Here is a 20,934-nt window from a genome sequence, read left to right as displayed (position 1 = left end):
GACCCTGAGCATGACATTTGGTATAGTTGTGAACCTGACGTAAAGATAAGAGATGTGTTGGGGGTAGACCATGTGACTGAACCACAGAAAAATCTTATGTAAAAACGTACTTGTCCCCTTAAGTAAAACAGATCAGTTAAGCTAATAATATGTAGGCTAAAACCAAGGAGAAAATAAGCCTCCCCATCTCTCTGTTGCAATAGATATTCTGTAGAGCACCATACTTTCTATGATGGGCAGCTGTAAGCAGTGACAATCAGGAACAAAGAGTTCATCTTGTTAAGACCACAGCTGCTACAGTGGACCCTGCAGAGAATCTTCTTGGATAATACTCTGCATCTCTACTTTCTTTTGACTTTCCCTGGACAGAGGTATAGGAGTCCCATGAGGCTGGACCATGGTCAGGGAGCTACTATTTATACTGCATTAATTATAAGCCATATCCAATATAAAGGGATAAATGCATATTATAGAGGTTTTCTGCTATAGGGCCAACTGTAGAAAATTTGGCAATGACCAGTTATGCTGTTCTCATATTTTGAGTTTTTGGTTCACAACATGCAAATAAACAGGCTTGTTTTTCTTTTTAGAGCTTGGTGAATAGTGTGATTAATTGAATCAAACCACATGAGTGATCTTAGGAGAATTGGTATAAGCTGTGTATAAATTAATCAAGCTAGGCTAAAAGCTACTCTGCAGTTGATAAAATGTTTGCGGTTAACCTGAGAGGAATCAAGGAAGTAAGTGTAGTGAGAATCATGGTTTATAGAGAGATGGGGACTGTGACACTCTTAAACCTGGAATGGCTAAAGCAATTGAGAGAAGGCAGCAACTGCAAGTTTATCTTGTCTCCAGACGATCAGGGCACCTGTTCATTTAACTATGGCATGTGAGAGGGTCCATTCATATAATGAATGAAGCACGGTGGATGCACCCCTAGCCATTATCTCTATAAGACACTAATCTCATTGTGATTTTGGAATTAATGGATTAATTAAATCTCATAATGCCAGAGGCCAATTTAATAGTATGAATGTAAATCTAGGGTATAGAAAACTAGGAAGAATCAGTGCACCTCTAGGCTTGTTTTTCACAGTTGAATTATTGATTTGGTCAAGATTCTCCAAAGTCTCAGTTGAAACAGTTAATTGCTCATAATAGGTGTTCAATAAACATGAATGATTGCTTGTCTTGATGACCTAAACTACATAAAGTTGATGTTTATCAACTAGTGTTTTCTGAGTCACATATATTTCTTGCATATTATAGCTCTCTTGCTAATAATATGCAAGGAAAGCTTTATTTTTGTTCTTTTTTTGGTAAATAAATAATCTGAAGGTGATTCAAAACATAGCTACAGAAGGGAAAGTGGCATTCTTAGATTTCATGGTAGCAACATCTATGTACAATATGTGTTTGTATAACATAATTATTTTTAGCTGTATATTTAGCTGTGGTACTCATAATTTTACATTTGTGAGAAAAAGTATCATATAATCTCTAACAGTTAAAAGATTTATATTATTTTTGACTGTGGGATTTTGAAAAGAAACACTATTCCATTACATGACTATTACATGTAAAAATAAAAGTCATAGATAATTAGAGTCCCTCACACTTCTGCTTCCCAGTGTTTCAGACATTTCTCTTTCTCCATGAGAAAAATATCCATGGATAGGTTTTCATGCCTTCTCCAATAAGCATGGAATTATGATGTCAAAGAAATGTGAAATTGTAATACATGAATATTAGATAATCAAAAATTTTATGGAGATATATAATGATTAATTACAGGAATAAAAAAAGGTACAGAAAATATGATATATATGTTTCTAAAAGGAATGGGTTTTCTAATGAATGAAATGTTTATTATCCTCAGAGTTTTTAGTCAGTCTTCAATTAGCTTTACAACCAATTTATATGTATTTAAAATGACTTCGTACTCTGCTTTTTCAGCAGCTGGGAGGATTGGAAATTTTAGAGATTGTAAATCTTGCATAAAATAATAATCCTATCTGAAACCCCATCTGTACTAAAAATACAAAAGATTGGCTAGACATGGTGGCACATGCCCATAATTCCAGCTACTAGGGAGGCTAAGGCAGGAGAATCACTTGAACCCCAGAGATGGAGGTTGCAGTGAGCCAAGATTGTGCCACTGCACTCCAGCCTGGGAACAAGAGCTAAATTCCATCTCAAAAAATAAAAATAAAAATAAAAAAATCTGTCTGCAACATAACTTTGCTGTGGTGGAAGGCACCTGTAATCCCAGCTACTCAGGAGGCTGAGGCAGGACAATTGCCTGAACTTGGAGGCGGAGGTTGCAGTGAGCCGAGATCACGCCATTGTGCTCCAGCCCAGGCAGCAAGAGTGAAACTTCATCTCAAAAAAAAAAAAAAAAAAGAAAAGAAAAAGAAAAAGAAAAATTGTAAAATTTAACACTTATTTTAGAAATACAAGCTCTAAATTTATCAATTAATTAAAATTAGGAGGCATTTTGGACTTGGGACTTCCTGTTCTACTTTCCTTTTATGGTTTCTATCTCTTTATTGAAATTTTCCTTTGGATTGTGTGTTGTTTTCTGGATTTTGTTTAGTTGTCTATCTGTATTCTCTCATAGCTCAGTGAGGTTCTTTAAGAGGATTATTTTGAATTCTTTGTCAGGTAAAAAAATCTCTATTTTTTAGGGTCAGATACTGTGCTTTATTTTGATACTTTGATGATGTCATGATTCCCTGCTTGTTTGTGAATTTTGTGGCCATGCATTTGTGTGTGAGTATTGGAAGAAGCATGCACTATTCCAGTCTTTACAAACTGGCTTCAGTAGGGAAAGCCCTTCACCCATCAGACCAACAAGATAGCATGGTCTGGGGGGCATACTTACTGTCATAATCCTCAGGCAGGGTGATCTAATCCCTGCATCAGCAGGTGAGTGGGTCTGGTACCTGCGTGTGTGGAATTGGGCCTGGAACCTGAGTCTGCTGTAATGGGCTTAGAGCTTAGGTCTGCTAGAGCAGGCTTGAATCCTGGCTCCATGGGGCTAACGTGTCATTGAATCTACTGGCAAAGAGCTGTTGACTGAGTCCATGGGGGTCAGCTTGGTGCTTGGGCCATAAGGGTAGTCTTGAAGCCTTAGTCCACAGGTGCTGACTTGCCGTTGGGTAGGTCTGGATTCTGTGTTTACAAAGGCCAGTCCAGCACTGGGGTCTACTGGGATGAGTTTTAACCCTGGGTCTGCTAGAATAGGCCTGGATCCTGGGTTTGCTGGAGTATAGGCCCTTGGGGGCCAGGCTGGTGGCTGGGCCAGATGCTGACCTGAAGCTGGGGTAGACAGGTGCTGACCTGATGCTGTGATGGGGCTGGATTCTGGGTCTGTGGGTACTGGCCTTGAGGCTGGGCCTATGGGGTCTGACCTGATGTTAGGCTGGTCTGGAACCTGCGGTGGGGCCTGGAGCCTAAGGGAAATTCCTGTTCCACCAGAAACTATGAATTCCATTATATATTATCCTTAAGAAATTATATTATTTTCTCAAGTTTTTGCCTTCTTATGATACATTCTGAAATTCAAATTTTACATTGTTAAGAAATTTTAATTTTGAAACTTGGTTAGTTCACTTCAATAGTTTTATTTATAAACCTCAAATAAATTTTTACTTTCATGAGTCAAGGTATTTATAAATGCTTACTTTAAGCCACTTTTTAAACAATAAAATATTTGTAGGAAAGATGAGATGTAAGCTGCATCTGTAGGGCAATAGACTCAACTCTTGACAAAATAAAACAAATTTACAAGCCAATATATCCAGTCTCACACATGAGAAATTAAGAAAGAGATTTGTTGTCATTTGAAGAGGTATGATAGCATTTTTATATAATTTTGGCTCTGACCAAATAAATAATTAAACTGAATTTGGCACTTATGTTTGTCAGTTCAAACCCAGAGAATTATACTTATTCACTCATATTTTCTATACCTCATATAGGTGTAGAAAATGGCTACTGGTGTTCCTAAATTGGTTCCTGGCATGAAAATATTTGTCCACAAACATTTAAAATCTCATACAAAGGGGTGAGAATGCATGAAAAAGTCAAGCAATGCCATCCATCATTATGCCACTGATTGGACTGTCTATCATAGTTTGTCATTTGATAAAAGTATGAAGCAGCAATTATTAGATCCGTTCATAGTTGTACAGGATGCCTTATATTTGTTTTCGGTGGTTTGTCTTGATATTGTGGTAACATTGTTTTCCTGATGTAGAATTTGTAGTTTTTGGTAGAGCAGAAAGTCCCAAGACCAGGATTTCTCCAGCTCTCATCCTTTGTACTACTGATTGCAATGCTGTCCAGTAAACCCCAGAAGCCATGTGGTTCACTTGTTTAGAATTACATCTTCTTAGTTACCTTTTGGATTAAAGTAAGAGGTTTTGAGGAAGGATACTTCAGATTTGTCAGAATGTGATTTGTTTGGGTGCAATCATCAGTTTTTAATAGCTCGATACTCAAATTTAGTCAGTTTGTTGACTTTGAATATTACAATCTCCAAACTGATATCCCTGTTTTCAGTTTTGTCTCTCTTCTACTGAACTGCTGGTGCCCATGTCAGCCTTTTTGGTATTATTTCTTATCCCTCTCTGTCTTGTAAATTATTCTTTAAGATTCTAGAATTCATTGTAGTTTCCATATTTACATGATCCTATTGTTTCTGTGACTTTGTTCATGGTGCCGCCTTGTAGCAGGAAAATCTTTTCCTTTCTCTTTATCTGATTACTCAGACCTTTTAAAACTCTGTCTTGGCCCACTGCAGAAATCTTTCTAGATAAATCTTATGTCCCTGACCTGGATGGCTGTCCTTGGTGCTTTTGTAATAACTGTTGGAGTTCAAGGCCTGCCACTAACTCCCTTTTTCCTTTGGGCTTCCTTTCAAAGCTAATCTGTTAAAGAATAAAGTCTAATGAGGAAGAAAGGAACAATGGGGAAGAAAGGAACAATTCCTGTATGTGTGCCTAATCATCCCTACTATATGGGAAATTGGATTGGAGAACATGATTTAGGCTTTCTTGATTCTAACTACCTATGTATCTCTTTTACCCCTGTTGAGTAAGTGAGGCAGTAAGGACCACATTTTTCTTTTTCAGTTCCATCTACATCTGCCCATCCATACCACTAATTCGGGATATTTGGATTCCTAGATTCAAGAAAAGGGAGTTAGGATCAGAAGACCTCACTTATACAGCTTTATCCAAATCTCATTCTCAAGTCCAGTTGTATTCAATAGCTGAGCCTCACTAGCTGACTTGGAAGGCTAGTCTTTATCCAGGCCATTCATTCAACAAAAATGTTTGAAGATTGTCTATGCCTTGGCATCTTCTGTTCTAGACACTGAAGATAGGACACTGGCAAACTTAGAAACTAGGGGCCTCCCTTCCCACTCTCATTGTTTTGGGATTTAGAAGGGATCTGTGATGCCTGTGGTGTTTCATAATCTGCATTTACTGTGTGTCCTGTGTAACTGCTGAATCTCTCCAGATGCTGACTTCTGTTTTTAGTTCCACCCATAACCATACACTTCTCTCCACGGTCTATCATGGCAATAATTGCAAATAGACAAGTGTCAACTATGCTTAGCAATATATAGTACATGGTATCTGTTCTTGTTTTGTTTAAGTAATTATATTCAATATAAATTTTTGAAAAAGATAATATAGCTGAGAAAAAGGAAAACATTGAATTTAAAAAAAAAACCCACAATCCAGATATAAACACTGCTAATATTTTATGATGAGGTCCCAAAATGTGAGTGATCTGCTTAAGATGATAGAGTTTTTGGAATTGAATGGTTTTCATATAACATCAAACTTTAAGTTGGCAATGATTGTTATAATGATAATGATATCAAAATAGCAAGTATTTATTGTACATCTGCTACATATCAGTTTAGTACACTGTGTACTCATTTAAATCTCACAACATGCTTTTAAGGTAGATATTATTATCCCCATTTTATAGATGTAGAAATAGACTCAAAAGAATTATAAATATATATTTCTTGAACACAGCTTTATTTTCAAATGTAACTTTTGAGAAGACATAGTTTGTGTGTTTATATGCAAGTACACATAATTCATCTAAATTCAGAATGACTTCCAAAGGTCACGGGATGGTTGGAGAGAAATCTCAAGATTATTTTAGAGTAATAGCCCAAGAAGAGTTTAAAAGAAATAAATAATCTTCTTTGATGGCTAGAACAATTCTTCATGTCAGAAAACCCCAGGTTGGGAGAAATAACAGCTAGAGCGATTTGGCATACGAATTTGAAGGGATAGATTGTTGTTCTGTTGTGAGTAGGTCCTTTATATTTTAAAAGTTGTAATGTTTTTATTTAGAAAATAAATTGGATTTCTAGACATGTATGGTTTATACCACGATTTAAAATTATTGGGCTTTCTTCGTGTTTTTAAGTTTTTCAGTCTGAAAGAACAAGGCTTTCCTACAAATGCGAGACAAATTGCTCTGAGTCATGCTGGTCGATCACCTCTGAATGGAAATGCTCACAGGAGTGCTGAAGTGTCCTCGTAATTTTACAGCCTCTCTGAATCGTGCTGCTAGAACCCAATCATTATCAAATTGAAGGACCTTCATAATTTTGAAATTTTATGAGCAACAAAAAATGATTTTAGTATTTTATGTTTCTATTTTTATAGAATTTTTAAAGAAGAAAACTCACACCCAACTCTGTCTCCTAATGTGATATGTGATTTAAAACTTCATTTGTGTAAATCAAGTCAAATTAGTTTTGAAAAACAAATGAAGTACTTTTATTTGTAATACATCTTCCAGAAAGTTTTTTTAAAAAGCATTAGTCAAAAGTCTATCTTGATTTTTGTTAGCTGAAACAGACAAAACCAGACATTAAATTACAATTTTACAAATGATCTTTATGAAGTAGTGGGACTGAGTGCCACATATAACAATGTGTCAAAAGAGAGACATAGATCTTTTAGTGTTGGTCCTAAGTGATTGAAATGGAGAAAAGCTAGTATAGCTACAATTTCCATAGCCTTTCTCTTTGCTGCAGAATTATTCAGGAAAACAATGTGGGCTCATTTATATCCAGTGACCTTACTGTATGTCCTGGAGATATCATAGTTATCTGGTGCTATTAAGCTTTCTTTAGAAAATGTAAGATTAATATTGGTTTAATTGAAAGATTGAACAGAAACACTGACATCCATTCAACCAAATCATTAAATTCAACACTTTATATGGACACAAAGAACATCTAATTTATCCAATTAAAACAATTTCTGTGCCCTTCAAAGGTGTATTGCCATAACAAAAGATGAACTAGTTTTTAACAATGCTACACTGTGTCCTCTTATGATGACTTTAATAGAAAAGAAGTATTTTATTTGGTGGATTAGGTAACTTGGATCCTAGGCCTAAGCATCATAAAATAAAAAAGAAAATAATAGAGTCTCCTTTAATCATGCCCCCGCTTGAAATTTTGGCAAATAAATGTATTTACTTTGTTTTGGGTTCCACATGAATTATTTTATTGGCAGGTTTATTTATTAATTATCCAGAGCAATGGTTTTGAGAAGCTCAAGCAAGCCTACTGAATAATAGATAATGTAGCCTTCCCAGTAAGTCCACCAGGGATATTCAAGTTATTCCTGACAATAACAAAAACTGTTCTAAAACAGAGGCAACTTACGAAAAATATCTGAAACTTGAATTCGAGTGTATAGCAATGTAAAATTATTTTGCCATTTTTCTAAGTGAACTTTTGCAGGAAAGGGCCTCGTGATCACAATAAAGATGGTATGGACTTAAGGGAATGCTAACATAAAATATCATAGCAGCAAGACCATCAAGTTCATTTATCTTACTTTCAAAATAAACTGAAGATAGTGTAGTTGAATACAATTTAAGCCTAAGAAAATTAAACATGTTTTTGCAGGAAAATAATCAAGATATATTTATGTTTTTTGATCCAGATGAGTTAAATCCCAGAACGCTGATGAGATTTATAGGTAATAGTATTGTAGAAAAAAGAAATGATGGAAGATTGGAGTTCAATTTTTTTTTGGAGTTCAATTTTTTTAAACAAAAAATCTCTCAAAGTAGGAAAGAGAGCAACTGTACAAACTATAGATCAGTGACCTAAAGGCATTCTGTTTCGTAATATCTAAAATAATTTTTATAATTATTACTAATTTTGCTATGTCCCCTAGACTGGTCAACAAAGAAATATGGTAGAATATAGTGTAATTAAATGTCCAACAAGGCATTTGAGAGTGTATGTCAAGTTATTAAACAGTCTGGAGACATATAGCTTATGTGATAACATAGGCAAACAGGTTAGTAACTTATTGATTGAGTAATTATATCCTAAATATTCTTTTTTTTTTCCTCTGAGACAGGGTCTCACTCTGTCACCAAGGTTGGAGTGCAATAGTGTGATCACTGCTTACACAACCACTGCCTCCTGGGCTCAATAGCTGGGAGTACAGATGTATGCCTATAGATGTATGCCATCATACCTGGCTAATTAAAACAAAAAAGTTATTTGTAGAGATAAGGTCTCACTATGTTGCCCAGGCTGGTCCATAACTCCTGGCCTTAAGCAGTCCTCCTGCCTCGGCCTCCCAAAGTGCTGGAATCACAGACATGAGCCACCATGTCGAGCCCCAAATATTATTCTTAATGAACTGATGTCTATAAGAAATGTGATCCCTGATAGTGTGTTATGAGTTCCATCCTTGGCCATCCCTTGTTCAATATCTTTAATAATGATTTGGATGAGGATGATAAATGGCATGATAATCACTTTTTTAAAATGATTTTTAAAGTTTCTGTGGTAAGAACAGGCTGGTTCATGGGGAGTCATATCTCACTGGTAACTCGTGAGTGAGTTATGTCAGTAATGTGAAGGTAGAATAAGAAGTAAGTTCTACAAACAATTCATTACTGCCTAGCACAATAAGAAATATGGTAGCTATTCATTATGCATTTGCTCAATGAATGAATTATTTCTCTAAAGTGGTCTTAGGTTGAGCAATGGGTTGAATCCATAATAAAAATATTTCATTAGGACCAAAAAGCCAGCTTACAACTGAAGGCACGTAGAAAAAAAAAGCATCAATGCACAAAAATTTAGTCAATAACAAGCCACTTATGAGTTACCAGTGAGATACAACTCCCCATGAATCAGCCTGTTCTTACCACAGAAACTAATCAGAACTCTGGTAATATCAATGTCTGATAAAAAATTACAGTAGTTTATAATTGAGAGAAAGGATGAGTCCACCATATAACATGCCATTCAGATCCTAACTCAAATCCTATTATGTTCTATGTGCTATTCTTCCTATTGGACATGGACAAACTAGAGCACATCTGGAAAGAAGGCTGGAAGGCAGTTGGAAACAATCATGTACTAAAGATATTTGTGCCAAATATCTTTCTGTGATACATTTTTCATAATATTTGATGTTAATGTACAAACTATGGGAAAAGTATCTCAACTTCTGTCCACTGAAATCTCATGTCCCATCTACAGTTTCATGGAAACTGTTTTCCACATAGTCATCAATACCTTATGTTTCAATACATTCAGTTCTAGAAGATATTCTCATTTTTGACTTTTTAGTTGCATTTGACACAGTAGATAACCCCACTATCCTTTTCTGAAATTATCTTTGTTCTTGATTCCAGGACACCATACTCTCTGAACTTTCTTTATGGTTCTGTCTCTGACTTCTCATCCTTCTTTAAAGGCTGTTTTTCCGTTTCTCCATTAGCCACTGGAATTCCTCACCCCTTTATCCTGTCTCTTCTCCTTGTGTCATTGTTCACTGTCTTTCTGGAATCATCTTCAGTTGTCTTATATGTGCTGAGGGCTCCCAACTCTATTTATCAATCACAGACCTCTTTTCTGAATTCCAGGCCTACTTATCCAGGAACATATTGGACATTTCTACTTGGATAGGAATATATTTTGGTAAAATGTGCAAGGGAAAGAACCAGTTTATTTTTTAAATGGCAAGCCAGTTATTCCTACCTGGTTTTTCTGTTAGATTATGAACCAATGGAGGGATGCATTTCTTGTTTAAGGCCACGTCCACAACACCAGCCCACTTCCTGACCCAGTAGGCTGTTATTCACTGATTAAATGAATGGCTGAATGAATCAGTAAGGGAGTCATCAAGCTCAGATATTTCACTGTAAATACACTGTCACAATTACCCTAGTCAAAGCCACCATAATTTTCATCTGGGATTCAGCAGGAGAATCCCAGTTGATCTCCCTGAAAAACATCTTGTTTTAAGAAAGCTTTCGTAAGTCAATCCATGTTTTATAAAGCAGCCAAAGTTAGCCTCCTAAGACAGGTATCTGATCAGATCAGACCATACTCTTGTTTAATATATTTCAGTGAATTTCTATAATTTGATTTAGTTTACTTTAGTTTGAGACAGAATCTCACTCTGTCGCCCAGGCTGGAATGCAGTGGCACTATCTTGGCTCACTGCAACCTCTGCCTCCCGGGTTCAAGAGATTCTCCTGCCTCAGCCTCCTGAGTAGCTGGGACTACAGATGTGTGCCACCACGTCTGGCTAATTTTTGTATTTTTAGTTGAGACAGCGTTTAATCATGTTGGCCAGGCTGGGCTCCCAACAACTGGCCCCAATCGACCTGCCCGCCTTGGCCTCCCAAAGTGCTGGGATTACAGACATGAGTCATCGTGCCCAGCCCAATTTCTACTATCAATGAAAAAAGAAAAAAAAAAAAAAAGACACTTCTGAGCTTGGTCTATAGTAACTCTACAATCTGTTTTCTGCCTTCCTATTTATGACAAACACTTGACATTTCCCCTGTCAGTTTATATGCTACCAATATCCTGGATGTTTTGCTTCTTTAAATGTGCCATACTCTTCTTCGTAACAGTTTCCTCCTGGCTAATTATCTTCAGATCTTGGTATAAAATTACTTTCCACAGAGACCTTCCCTATTTGTTTTCTTAGTCCAAGTTAACTTTTCCTTTGGCTTCCAAGGATTCTCTGTATTGTCTTACAGCACCAATTCTTACACACTTTCATAATACCTTGTTGAATTGTAAGTCCTGTCTACTAGATTGCCCTTTGTGTTGAATAGGACCAGGTCAATCTTGTCTATGGCTAGATTCCCAGCTTCTAGTAGAGTGCTTGGCTCTTAACAGGCACACAAGTGTTGGATGCATGAACAGAGCTGCTGTAGCATGTTCACAGATTGCCCTTCTTGTTTCTATTGGATTGTGCTATTCATCTAGATATTATACAATTTAACGCATGACAAAGAAAATCAAACACCTCTAAAATCATTCTGTTTTGAAGTGCAATAATATATTTGCAGACCAGAGGTTTAATTAAAAACGAATGACTTATGTAAAGAAATATAACAATTGGATTCACAGAACTGGAGTCTATAGTCTATTAACTCCCGTATTTGTAATGTAGTGTGGCAAATAATATGTCTAAAAAGAGTTAGGAACAATATTTGAATTTGTTTAGTATCATTTCAAGATTAGTTGGGGAATCAATTAAATGGGAAAGTTAAAAGAAAAGACCAGTGTACTTTAAGTGAAATATTCAGAGTTTAGTAAATAGAAAAACAATTTTGGTTTGTGTGTGTTTCAACTTGATTACATTATTTACTCCTATAGGAACCCTGTGAGGTCTATAACATACAGACAGATTAAAAAAAAAGAAGAAGAAACTAAGAAAGGTGAACCTGTGCAAAATAAACGAGTTACTAAGTGTCAGGGTTGCACCTCAAACCTAAATCTTCTAACTCCCCGCCCATGTTTTATTTTGTAGGCTAAATAGAGTATCTTGTAACTCACTTTACATAATTTTCTGGTCCATTTGCTCACTTGCTTCAGTAAATGTGCTCCTCCATTAGTTCACTTGCCGTGATATTTTGCCTTCTTTGTAACTCCATTTTAGCCCAGAGCAAACAATTCATTTAAAAAAGCGTGGTTTCCATAAAGGACTAGGAAAGTGAGGGAAGGAGTACCAAAAGACCGAACCATTTGCCTCCAGAAATGATAGGCAAATGAGTTTTGTAAAGTCAGTCCTCTTTTTGTTAATTAAGGGAAAATTGAGAATTACATTAAAAACATACACATGATACTAACTTCTAAATGCTCTATATGTATTAGCTTATGTAAGCCTCACATCAACCCAATGAAGTAGGCACTTTTGCTATCCCCATTTTAAAGATGGGGAAATTGAGACATAGAGAGGTTCAGAAACTTGCCCATAAGTGGTTAAGTGTGTAGACAGGATTCTAACCTAGACCATCAGGATCTAGAGTCTGCTTTTGACCACTGTGACAACTTGTTTCCCAATAACAATTTTCTCTGGGTTTCCTTAGATCTCTTCTCTTCATTTACTCAACAAACATGTATTAAATACCTAACATCAGTCAGGCACTGGAGGGGAAAATCAGATATGGTACTTGCCCTTATAGAACTTCATTAGTTTAGCTCTATGATACTGAGTATTCTGTGGAATAACGATTTTTTTTCCTTCCTCAATTGGATGTCTAATGAAGGTCCAACTATATAACAAGTTGAGGAATTGATGTTTGAAAAGCTGTTGTAGTGTGACAAGAAAACACATATGAATTTTTTATTGAAAAGAGGCTGTATAAATTTGGATATGAATTTTCTTTGCAAATATGGGTGTAAACAACTGAGATTACAGGTCATAGGAGTATTAATGGAGGATATTGGGACAAAATGGGAAGTGTGTGAGTATATGTGTGTGTGTGTGCGCGCACATGCATGTGCATTCTTGTGTGGTGTTACTACAGGAACTAACACGGTAGGATGAGAAATTCAATTTCTTGTTACAGAAATGCCAGTGTTGTAATGGTGAAAAAAGGAGAGGCTGACAATGAGAGAGATGATTGGTCATCCAAAATACGGGGAGGCAAAAAAGCAAAAAGAAGAAATAAGACCTAGTGTTAGATAAATCAGTAGGGTGATTATAGTTTACAATAATCTATTGCACTTTTCAAAATAGCTAGAAGAAAATAATTCACGTTTCTAGCATTAAAAAAGACAAATATTTGAGGTGATAGCTATCCCAAGTACACTTATTTGAGCTTCACAAATTATATGGATGCATTAAATGATCATATGTACCCTGAAACTATGTACATCTATTATATGCCAATAAAATTGTTAAAAATCTAAATTGATGGCTTGTAAAGTGTGTAAACATTTATGCCAGCAATATCATGTTTAGATATTTATGCTGTAGAAATACTTTCAAAAGTGGGTACAATGCATCATTGTTTATAATAGTAAAAAAATCAATAAACAATCTTAATATCTAGTAATAGGGGGGAAGTAAATAAATATTGGTTGCACTCACATAAATGAATACTATGTAACTGTTAAAAGTAAATATTTTAATAGCTGTTTTAAATGTGAATCATGGCTCTGCCACCCACTTGCTTGGGAATCTTGGCCAAATCACTGTATCTCTCTGAGCCTCAGTTTCTTCCTCTGTGAAATGTGCATAAATTATTTATCTGATAGTCTGTATGATCATTTAATGTCATTTTTGTGAGACAATAAGCAAAGTGCCTAACACATGGTAAGCTCTCTGTATAGTTTAATTGTAATTATCATTGTCCCCATCGTCCAAATGAACTGATATGGAAAGGTATTTGTAACATGTAGAGAAGAGTAAAAATATATTATGAGAAGAATAAAAGGAAAAGAACTTTTAATAGCTATGGACAAAGGGCCATATATAATATATGAAAGTTATAAAAATTCTTATGTAAGGAATTTTGTATGCAGAAAAATACTGAGTGAGTGGGAAAAAAAATCTAGGGAACATTTATTATTAAAATATTCTTTAAATAACTAAAGCTTCAGGCTTTAATGGTTTCTGCTTTCCTTATTCTGATTTTTCATGTCCTAAACACTCTGCTTCCCTTCTCCACTACTCTTCTCCTCAACCCCCTTAGTTTAGTTCATCTCTTTAGAGGAACTTAGATCTTTCAGAGTAGGCCAGTAGTACATACTGCAGGACTTTTGTCAAAGCCATCATCCTCACTTGATGTTTTGTGGATCCAGACTGCGATAGTATAAACTCTGCCACTGAGCGATTGTCCCTGCATGAACATCACATACATTTCTGGGTACTTCAACATTGGAAAGATGTCAGAAAATTGGAGTCAGTTCAGAAAAGAGTAACAAAACTTAAAAGGAACTTGGGGAGGGGGATGATTTATGAGGAAATATTAAAATAAATATATGCTGTGCATATCCCAGACTATGTAATGTAAAATTTTGCAATAGGCATATATATATATTTTTTAAAAAACAAGTACTTTCAATGAAATTTTAAAATATATTTGAGCTGAGGTAATATTTAGCTTATTTTAAATTCAATTGTTGAGTGGAAATTGTTACATTAATAAGTAGTGATGAATCATAGCCATTAGTTAAAATACCTAGTAATTGTATAAAACAAGTATAGTTTTTAGATGTTTACTGTGACCTAGAATATTGTTTTTCTTCATGAACAAATGTTGACATTAAAAGTTGATTAAGTGAACTCAACAGTTAATGAAAAATAGACCAAATTAAACAACGTTTGTGAAATTACTTTATGCAGTGTCAGGCAAATATTGGGCTCTTATTAATGTTTTTTTAAACAAATAAGTAAATACCAAGGAATTACATTGGCAGCAATGCTATGTGTCTACAGTGTGAAGGAAGTAATAGGAAGATGAACGATAAAAATTTACAGTTTTCAACATTCACCCATTTCATGGAGGAATCAAATGTGAAAGAAGAGCTCCAAAAGAATTGGTAGCAACAGCGCCTAATGTAAATATTTATTTTTATTTTCTTTTAATTTTTATTTTAAGTTCAGTGGTATAAGTGCAGGTTTGTTACATAGGTAAACTTGTGTCATGGGGGTTTATTGTACACATTATTTCATCACTCAGGTATTAAGCTTAGTACTCTTTAGTTATTTTTCCCGATTGTCTCCCTCCCAACCTCCACCCTCCAAAAGGCCCAGCGTGTGTTGTTCCCCTGTATGTGTCCATGTGTTTTCATCATTTAGCTCCAGAAGTAAGACTGAAGACGTACAACTATCTGATCTTCGACAAATCCGACAAAAACAAGCAATGGAGAAAGGATTCCCTATTCAATAAATGGTGCTGGGATAACTGGCTAGCCATATGCAGAAAAGTGAAACTGGACCCCTTCCTTACACCATATGGAAAAATTAACTCAAGATGGATTAAAGACTTAAATGTAAAACCCTAAACTGTAAAAACCCTGGAAGACAACCTAGGCAATACCATTTAGGACATAGGCACGGGCAAAGATTTCATGACAAAGATGCCAAAAACAATTGCAACAAAAGCAAAAATTGACAAATGGGATCTAATTAAACTAAAGAGCTTCTGCGGAGCCAAAAAACTATCAACAGAGTAAACAGACAACATACAGAATGGGAGAAAAATTTTGCAAACTAGGCATCCAACAAAGGTCTGAGATCCAGCATGTGTAAAAAACTTAAACAAATTTACAAGAAAAAAACCAAACAACTCCATAATGTAAATATTAATGGAAGAATTATTAAAGGAAATGGAAATATATTTGATTCTTTGATATTAATATTAAAATGATGTGCTGTTGAATTCTGTATTTTATTATCACAATGAGAAATTTTAAAGTTACAGTGGCAATTTCAAATATGGTATATTACAATACCTAGAGAAGAGATAAAATACCCATTTAAAACATCTTTATGGCATTTGTTATGAACTAGACTTTAATCAGAAATCTACTCCATCAATTTGAAATTCTAGTTTGACTTTAGAGCACAACATAATTTGAGTAAAGATTTTGTAGATGCATGTTATATATTATTTATTATAATCAATTGATTAATTATAGGTGAATATGTACATTTATCAATTCATTGCACACATTTGTTGAGCTCCTGCTCTATGCCAGGCTCAGTATGAAGAGCATCGGATTCTTTAAATTGTCACATGTCCAGCCTTTGATAGGAGACCAGATCTTTAGTAACCATTGTTTCATTCTTCCATCTGACTGGCCAAGTGCTCTGAATCATTCATTTTTCCTCCCAAATTTGGTGGACTTCCAAACCAGAGTATTTATCTAGGTAAAATGTAAGTTCATTTGTCAGGTTAAAAAATAATTTATTTATAAAAATTATTTGTTTGAAATCTGAAATTATTTTTAACCTCTATGTCTTCTTTAAAAATAGCTGTATTTGTGATATTAAGTCTTCCACAATCCAAAACTTGCTGTCTCTTTATTCACTTTCAAATTTTATTTGTAAAGAAACTACAGATTTTCTTATGGCTTTTCCTAGGCAGCCTATGTGTTTATGGCTTTTATACAGAAACTTTTCTCATTTTCATTTTCATCTGTTTTTCTTTTTTTCTTTTTTCTTTTTTTTTTTTTTTTTTTTTTTTTTGAGACAGTTTCACTCTGGTGCCCAGGCTGGAGTGTAGAGTGGCAGGATCTCGGCTCACCGCAGACTCTATATCCTGGGTTCAAGTGATTCGCCTGCCTCAGCCTCCCAAGTAGATGAGATTATAGGCGCCCACCAACACACCTGGCTAATTTTTGTATTTTTAGTAGAAACGGGGTTTCGCCATGTTGGCCAGGCTGGACTTGAACCCTGACCTCAAGTGATCTGCCTGCCTCAGCTTCCGAAAGTGCTGGGATTACAAGTATGAGCCACCATGCCCGGCCATCTTCTTACTTGTTAATAGTGTAGTAGGGGAAAGTTATGGGGTTTTGTCTGTAGTAATATTTCTTCTCAATTATTAGATTACTAGTTCTATATTTTTCCTCATTTTATTTTGTGTTTTCACATTTCAAACAATAGTTTTGTTCTCCTTATGCTGGTTATTTCTTTCATATATCATTTGCAATGTTAAATAACATCCAGATTAATCTTAATAAAATGGTGAGGGATGTGACAGGTTTTAGTACAAATGTTGCCAGCAATTCACTTTTAGATTAAGACCAATGACCCTTGATCCATATTGTCTGAATTTGAATCTCTTTGTGCCATCTACTAGAATGCTGAGTGATTGGTTTACCCTCCTTGGCTCTGTAAAATAACTTCTGTAAACAGGTTAATTGTAGTGAGATAGCCAGGTGGAAGGAGTTCCTCTGAAAAACTCCAACTGGCCTGCACACTGGGCTGGAGCAGCAGGAAGTTCATGCCTTTTCGCAGCTGGGAGGAGCCTGGCCCTGTGTGGAATCTGGGATTCAAACTGCAAGGCAGGAAGCACCCTAGCAGGGACTCTGGCCTTGGGGAGAGTCCCTGTTTTCCCCTTTTCTTCCTTTTCACCCAATAAAACCCTGTCTTACTCACCATGCAAATTGTTTGCGAGCCTAAATTTTTGTGGCAGTGTTACAAGGACCCTGCCTTTAGCTGAACTGAAGAAAAGTCCTGCAACAATAATACCTACACCATAGATCTATTAAATGAATTAATAAATATAATAAACTTACAATAGGAATTGTAGTATTTTTCGTATATTGATAAAATAATTATTAAATAATATCTTGCCTTTAAATCAGGAGTTGAAAAATCTTTTCTGTAAAGGACAGGATAATAAATATTTTAAACTTTGTTAACAGTTCAGGGTCTGTGTCAGGTCTTCAGCTCTGGCCTTGCGGTGAAAAGCAGCCATTGACAATGAACAAATAAATGTGCATGGTTGTGTTTGAATAAAACTTTATTAAAGCAGGCTTACAAGTCTGATTTTTGCCTTGAATAATTAAATCTGACCTTATTTCTGGTAATTTAAAGCCTCTTGTTTTTATGCTATTTCGATGTTTCCTTTGTTGACCACATTTACTTTTATCTTTTTATATAATTACATTTTTATCTACTAATCCTTAGTAATACAAATAGGAATAAAATTACCTATTGACTACCTACTTTATGAGTAAGAAAATTCGATTAAGTAATTCACAAATGAAGAACTACAAATGTTCAATAAACATGACCATATGCTTAGTCTCACTAGAAGTCAAATAAATAAACATTTGAAAAGAAGAAATGTATTTAAATTTATCTGCCTATCAAGCTGCCAAAAATGAAAAATCATTACAGAGTTATACGTGAGAATGTCTGTATGTTTAGTGGGGAAAGAGCACTGGAGAAAATTGGTTTTCTGATGAAAAAAGTAAAGGTAGCTAAACATAGATTTTCTGGAAGGTTAGTTAATGATACATGACAATGTCTTAAAATACGTACAACATTAACGCAGCAATTCATTTGTAGGAATTTAAGGAAATGGCCAAAAGCAAAAGGTATATTTAAAGCAATTTTCATTATGGCATCATTTGTAATAACAATATTGTAAAGCAATAACAACAGCTGTGGATAAAATTAATTTTGAACAAATTCGAATAGTTCAGGGGGACTTATTTCTCCCAATGATGAATTGGTAATGCAGACCAACCATCCCAGAAAAGACAATATTGAAAAAACAAAAAAAAACCCTCGATGAAATGCAAAGCATCTTAACTAGAACATGGAGTTAACAAGATAGTATGAAAGTACCAGACCCAAAACAGGAAAAGAGTGAGAGCTGAAAGAAGTATATCTTTGTCAAACTTTGGTTATGAAATGCAGCTAAATTTTAAACTGGTATTTTGGTCCTGTCAAAGAGAAATAATCCTAGTCTGGCCCAGATCCCTGAAAGGCTGGTCTCTGCAATAGGGAACAAAAAATGTACTATGGTCTTCTAAATTGTCCCTAAAATCTCAAGTCTTGGTCTCAAATGGGCACCACCCTTCTGTGCAAAAGGAAATGAAGTATCCTTCTAAGTAGTATATCATTTTCCTGGGTTTCAAATTACTTCTAAAAGTAATTTTTCAAACAAGTGTTTAGCAAACAACCAAGGACAACATGGTACACAATGGGTCTAGACAATATCAGCCACTATCCACAGAAGCAGCATACACTAGAAACAGACCACTGGGACTACAGATATTACAAATTAAAAAATAGATTCTATACTAGTGGAGGTAATGGCTAAGTTTTACAATTTTGGTAAAATCTGAAAACTATCAACGTGACGTGATAAATGTGCAAAAGAGCCAATTGGAATTGTGATAACTAAATATCAAGTTGATACTGAGAACTCAAATAATGGGTTTACTAGCAAATTATGTAAGTTTGATGTATTCTTAACTGCAAGGTAGATCATTAGTAATTATCCAGAATAAAATATATAGAGAAAAAGATGGACAATTTAGAAAATGGTAAGGGACTTAGAGTACCTGGTAAGAAGATTTAGCATGTTTGAGGCCCAGAACAAGAGGAGAAAGAAAACTGTGCAGAAAACATTTTGAAGTGACCATGGCTGATAATTTCCAAGAACTACTGAAATACATTAAGCCACTGATGTAAGAATCCCAAGAAGCCACAAGTAAGATAAAAATGTTTCTAAAATGTACAGGTAAATATTCACTTAAACATAAAAGTGAAAAAATAATATGGAATAGGTTAAACCATACTGTAGTCTCACAATGGGACCCTGTTCAGTATATGAAATTGCTAATGTAGATGCATAGTTATTTTTCTAGAAAATGCTTATAATATGTAAGTGGAAAACAACTATAATACAAAGACAACAGTACCTTTTAAATGTGTATATGTACATGAAATATTGCTTTGAATATATGTTCAAAGTAGTAATTTCTAGATGGTGGAAATTTGAGATCTGAAAACTCATTATTTATTTATTTATACTTATACATATTTTATTATTTTTCTATAATTATCATAGTATCACAATGTAATTTAAAAATCAAATTCAAAACACAATACCCAGTGCTGGTGAGAGAACAGTAAAATAGACACTTTCTTACTTTATTGGTAAGATTACATCTTAAAGCTAACGCAGTGTTGGGGCATTTGATTGCATGTATCCAAAAGTGTACAAATGGTTATTTCCATTGTTCTGATGATTTAATGGCTAGTTACTTATCCTAAGGAACTAGACAGGTACAGAAAGATTTATGCAATGCACAGAAGGTCCTCAGCACACAAATCCTTTGCCTAGAATACTTTCCTTTGCTAGACATCCCTCAGATCTCAATTATGTCACTTCTTCAGTATGACTTTCCCTCCAAATCTAGTAGTGGTTTATATTCTCACTCAACCCCTTCTATGACACACTATTACAATTGTAATTACGTGGGTTTTTTCCATCAGTATCTGCATAATTTCTGTCTTCCCATCTATAAATATTCTAAGTCTCAGAGACAGGGACTATATCTTTGTTCTTGCCTCCACCCCCTGTGCTGAAACACTGTCTCTAGCTCATTATATGGACTCACTAAACATTTAATAAATTAATAAAAATTTTTATTTCAGATTTCATTTTAATAGAAAAATAGAAAGATAAAAATAGAAGGATAAAAATAGAAAGCTAACAAAACTTGTTAATCTTAAAATTAATTATGTTTCATTAATGTATTGTATACCACTGTCGTGAAAAAATATTTTCCAAAAATGTTTAGTGACTTCTAAGGGTTTTTTATGTTGTGAAGGAGAAAAACATGTTTGAAAGTGTTTATATTATAAATTCACCATTAAAAATCTGACATAAAAATCTATATATCAAATGTATCATCTTTTCACTTTATTTGCAAGAAAGTATGTGTGCATGTGTGTGTACATATATATGAGTGTGTATACACACGTGTACATACATATATAAAAAACATATGTACACACATGTAAATATAAACAAATATATATTAATAGTTCTTTCCAAATTTCAGCGTATTTGGATATGTGTAGACAGAGATGTGTCTGCTTTCTGAAATTTTGAAGAAACATAATG

Source organism: Macaca mulatta, chromosome 4 (genome assembly GCF_049350105.2).
Source record: "Macaca mulatta isolate MMU2019108-1 chromosome 4, T2T-MMU8v2.0, whole genome shotgun sequence".
Taxonomy (NCBI): domain Eukaryota; kingdom Metazoa; phylum Chordata; class Mammalia; order Primates; family Cercopithecidae; genus Macaca; species Macaca mulatta.
The sequence above is the reverse complement of the archived record's forward strand: the minus strand, read 5'-3'. Positions refer to the sequence as shown.